The sequence below is a fragment of the Leptonotus elevatus genome, chromosome 2 (assembly GCF_054856555.1).
Source record: "Leptonotus elevatus isolate MCC_2025b chromosome 2, RoL_Lele_1.0, whole genome shotgun sequence".
Taxonomy (NCBI): Eukaryota; Metazoa; Chordata; class Actinopteri; order Syngnathiformes; family Syngnathidae; genus Leptonotus; species Leptonotus elevatus.
Genome location: NC_141240.1, coordinates 32660745 through 32665930, shown reverse-complemented (window position 1 = coordinate 32665930; position 5186 = coordinate 32660745). Strand labels below are relative to the sequence as shown.

The 5186-nt window shown below is 38.3% G+C and overlaps 1 long non-coding RNA gene across 1 annotated transcript; it reads left to right on the top strand.

Moving 5' to 3' along the window:
* Positions 1-1893: 1893 nt before the first annotated feature.
* LOC147179651 (uncharacterized) lies at positions 1894-4800 on the top strand. Its single transcript, XR_015094002.1, has 2 exons — positions 1894-2280; positions 4281-4800. It is a non-coding gene; the product is annotated as an uncharacterized LOC147179651 (long non-coding RNA).
* Positions 4801-5186: the final 386 nt, after the last annotated feature.

Below are 5186 nucleotides of genomic sequence, written 5' to 3'. Positions count from 1 at the left end.
CTATATCAAATGTTGATTTATGTCCTTATCAGTTAAAGTCATATTTGTTGAGAAGATTCACTTGTCAAATAATAAACCTCAAGAAGGATTTTTAAGGGCTTTATTTTAGCTTGGGAAATGTTCTCAAAATCACACTTTTAATTCAAGATAAACATTAATCCTCGATATCTTTGCAGTATGGGTTTGCATTTGACCTGCTGCTTGTGGTGACGTTCTTTGGCTGCCTTTCAACTTCGTGTGTGTGTGTGTGTGACACACAACAACGGTGTCAAATTTGAACATGAAGTTAGTTTGGATTATTTGTGCAATGATGAATGTGAACAGCAGATGGCGCTTGAGCTCTATTCTGACGCTTTCAAGCCTCAGACACACACACACACACACACACACACACACACACAAAATTATGGAAAGCCGTTGGAGTATATCGATATATCCTTAATATGCAGGTTAAGGTCGATCGACTAGTATGCATACGTAGAACAAGGGAACACTAAAATGGCTACATTGTGTCTTACTAATAATGTCTTTCTCGTAGCCACCAGGATCCATCTTACTGTTAGCACCAAAATGCCGATTAGGAGCTGCCCTGCTAGTGTATGTACACTTGATGTGCCAAAGTTACCTTCGTAAAAAAATAAAAAATAATTATCCCCTGCCGCAAGTACAATGCATGTTTTTCCGTAAACACATGAAGAATACACGTGTTTTTCTTCTTTTTTTGTAACGAGAAAAAAAAGCAGGCACTCGCTCGCGCTCTGCAGTGGACTCTCTAGGTGCGTTCAATGACCACGCACGCAGTGGAAATCTCAAACATCCTGCCTAGAAATAGCTCAGACGACTAAATGTAAAATGTTAAATATCTGTTTACAATGAACCTTTTTGAAGAATCTCCACTTTTCTGTGGTAAAAGTTAGAAGATCCCGCGGTAGGAGATACCTTTTTTTTTTTAAGGGGGTAAGTACTTTGGCACAACAACTGTTATCATATTGTAGTGTGAAAGTCAGTCCAGTAGTGAATAAACATCACTCGATACAGTTGTTCAACGAGTACAATGTGTTATGAGAACAAAGAGTGTACTAGTATATGTATCACAAGCTGAATATCAAATTAATGCTCAAATGTTTTTTTATAATCAGCTGATATTTTAATATGATGGGCTATATTTATGGAAATTGATTTTGTAACGCCTCCTAATTGTGACCTAATATGCTAATTAGTTATACTGACAAATTGTGAGGCGAGGTGTGGCGCAACCACTATTATTGCCACATTTAAAAGAAAAACAAAACAGCATGCTTTTGATGTCCACCACTGAGGCAGATATATTCATATTTTCAAAAGAAAGCATATTTCTGCTTCATTTGAATGGTGGCAAATGCCAGCAGGGAAGTCAGAGTTCATGAGAAGATCAAGCACCGCAGGCACTCGGTGACCTTCTTTCTTAAACGCAAAACATGTTCCCGCTCTATTTGGCTTTTTCCTCACCGCTGCCTCCTGTCTTCACTCTCCACATAAGATGGAAGACAAAGAACAGGAAAAGGGGGCTCGGCTGAGGGTGTCTGAGCCAAAGGGCAGTTCAAACCCGGTCCACACACCAAAATACCACAGCCTGCCCCGGGGCCTGCCATCCTCGCTGATGCTGAGACGGAATTTGTCAGAGACAAAAGATCGATCAAGTGACTGAATCGTATCTCAGCAGCTCATTAATGAGAATTGAATGTGACATACGACAGTTTATGAGCAGCATCCTTCTCTCTGACATTCAGAGGAGTCATTAAGTAGTGCTGGTTGGAAGGGGTGACAGGAGGGGGGTTGGCTTTGAAACAGGACAGCTATGACTACAATGTTTAAAACTACACAGTGCATTGTAACCTATTTTGTTGCACACATTCACACAAGACAAAACAGGAAGTGAACAGTTTTAGACCCCTAAAGTTAAAATCCAGACTACAAGATTTCCTCTTCGGAGTGATCCCTGTCCAGGGTGTAACTTTTAATTTTTATTTTTTTGTCAACAGACTGTAGGCTTAACCCAGCTCGCCCCCTTTTATGGGGATCAGCTAGCGCTGTATAAACTGAAACGATGGATGTTATTCTGCCCTTCAGAAGTTCACCGTTTGAATGTGTGCAACCTTAGAGCGCCCTCCAGTGGTTGCTTTGTTTATTGTTTTGTTGAGAAGAGAGAATTCCAATGTGGCAGCACGCGACAAAGACTCGTTTATGTGCTACGCGAACTGTTGGTTCCTGTTTCGTTGTTGCTTTGGACAAGAATTGTCCGTAAGTACATGTGATGTTAAAAAAATAACACTGTGTATTCATTTTAGTTTATTTAGGACAGTTATTAGAGATAAGAGACTGTTGTGCAATGTAACTAGCTACTAGCATGAGAGTGTGTCGTGTATAGTTAGCTAATACACATTGTTTTTGTTTGTGTTTTACTACGACCTAAAGATAATGGTCAGAGGCCATTCAAATAAACAGCCCAAAAGTCTGGTTATTTGGAATGTCGTTAACTCGCTGTCCAGCCGGTGAAATCTAGAAGCTTCGGAGCGAGGGCAGCATAGATGTTACAAAACGATTTAATTCAAGCACTTCCAAATGCAGGAAATCCCAAACATAACTCACTTGACGCCAACGACATGTCCGCATTCCAGCGTGAAAAGGACCTTTGTTGCCAGGCAGTCACATCACGCTGTGCAATGTGAGGAAGAATGTGATGAGGAATTTTTCAGGAAGAAAAAAAAAATGGCTTGATTTTTAATGCATCCAAAAAAAAGTCCACATTTCTGTCTGCGGTTTGGTGTGTCACCATTTAACACAAAAGGCCTTTTAACTCATTCACTGCCATTAACGGGTATAGACGTCAAAAATGCATTTTTTAGTTTAAAAAAAATCCACTTTTGCTAACAAGAGTATGAAAACCTAGAAAAAAATTGTTTATTGGAAATTTAGAACAGATATAAAATTTGTGATTAATCGTCAGTTAACTAGTGAATTCATGTGATTAATTACAATTTAAAAAAAATGTAATCGCCTGACGGGCCTAATTAAAAATATATATTAAAAATAAGTGGCGTTTAATCATAATTAATCGCATGATCATTTTATATCTGTTATTACTGTACAATAAAAAAAGGGTTTTCATAAAAATGAAAAGAAAAATTGTTAAACTAATAAAAATGGTTCACATGAATTTTTGACGTCTATAGTCGTCAATGGCAGCGAATGAGTTAATCAGAATGAAGACACCAATTGATGTTCTAGTCTTCATCTTTGGTTAGTGAGTTAACGACAGGCATGCAGGCGTCCAGTTGTGAAAGAGCGTCCCCACCAGGCGACGAGGTGCAGAGCCAGTGTGTCATGCAGGGAAGCCCAAATGTCAGGACACCTTGCAGAATGCCTTCCCGAGTTAACTGGGAAAGTTCAACTTCAAAGTATAAATATGAGACTTACAGCTCACGTCCTCTTAAAATTGCGCTGTTGATAACATGGTCATGTTAAAAGTTACAAGACTTGATTATTCAGGGTTGGGAAGGTTACTTTTAAAATGTAATCCATTACAGTTACAAGTTACTTGCTAAAAAATGTAGTAACATAATCCAAGTACCATAATATTAAAGTAATGTAACTGGATTACTTTTGGATTACTCCAATATTGAGTATGCTCATGAAGACAAAATAAAAATAAATATCACAACAATATATATTGTATACAATGTGACCCTGCTATTTGCGGGTGATGGGGACCCGGGCAGCCTGCAAATAGCAAAAAATCCTTGTGTAATTAAAAAGCATGTAGGCTATTGATTGATTGATTGATTGATTGAAGGCCATATGCTGTTTGTGAACTGTCACTGAAAGCATCCACACCTCACAGTTTGATAGATAGCTCGCTCTTTCTCTGTCTCATCATAGAAATTGTAATCCCTCTAAGTAATGCCCATTTTTAATAAATGTACCTGTAATCTGATTACATGTTTTTTCCTGTAACTGTAATGGAATACAGTAAAAAAATAAAAATAAAATGCAAACTGATTACATAACGACGATACATGTATTCCGTTACTCCCCAAGCCTGTTGATTATACCTACAGTAATTGAATATGGTACAAAATATGGAGTGGGTCCTTCTGTGTAGCTATAAAAGCTTCAAATGTTCAAAGACAGTGATTCTAAAAGATACTAAAGTACAGTGGACATATAAATTAATACTGCTTGTTTTGTAACTTTTGTTTCGGTAGAATACAATTTTTTTAAATTTATTTTTTCATTTTTAGTGTTCCCGAGTGTGAAAAGCAGCTGCATCAGCGACCCCATGACAAGCACATCAGTTGTGTCCTGTGATTCATTTCAATTAATGGCTTCCACACGCTTCCGGCCTTTCCCAGGAAAAGAGCACAAACCGCGGACGCCTCTGCAGCAAATTGTAATCGGAGGACTTAAAGCTGTCACTCAAATCTCAGCGTGACCTTTCACGAGAATAGGCCTGCTGTTTCACATGTATGTTCCTGTGCTTGTCTCCTTGACAGAATTAATGCCGAGAACATTTTGTTCAACTGGAACCTGATCGGGTATCTTTGAATGCTTTGTAACACCCATAGGAAACCAAACCCCCCTGTATTATCACCATTCTACAGACTGTATAATGTATAATAAGCTACTTATTTCATATCTGACAACATTATTAAGCAATGGCTTCTCAGCTTATGAATTCACTGATCAGAATCCCACGGATTTAAGTATTAGAAGCTCTGATGTAATTTGTTAATTTGAATACATAACACAATAAGTGATAAATGATGTGTATTTTTTTGCGTAGTCAACTTACATTTTGAAGTGTAGACCTGCTCATAAAATTCATTATATCTGGATCATGTTGCAGAATACTACTACTATCTTTTAATGGTAAAAAGTAGGGGTGCACTGATCACAATTTACTGGCCGATCACCGATCCCCCAAAATTAAAGAAATCGGGGCCGAGAAATGGGCAGGATCGATCTATTTATTTTAGCAGCCGCATGGTGAAACATTCACAATCATCGTCCATCTCATCAAAAGTTTGACTAGATTCAGTTAAAAAACTGCTTCTTATGTTAGCACCTATAATGCCGGCATGTTCACATGACGCCAAGTCACCCGGTGCCCGGTGGGAATGTTAGATAACATGCGACACAAAAACACA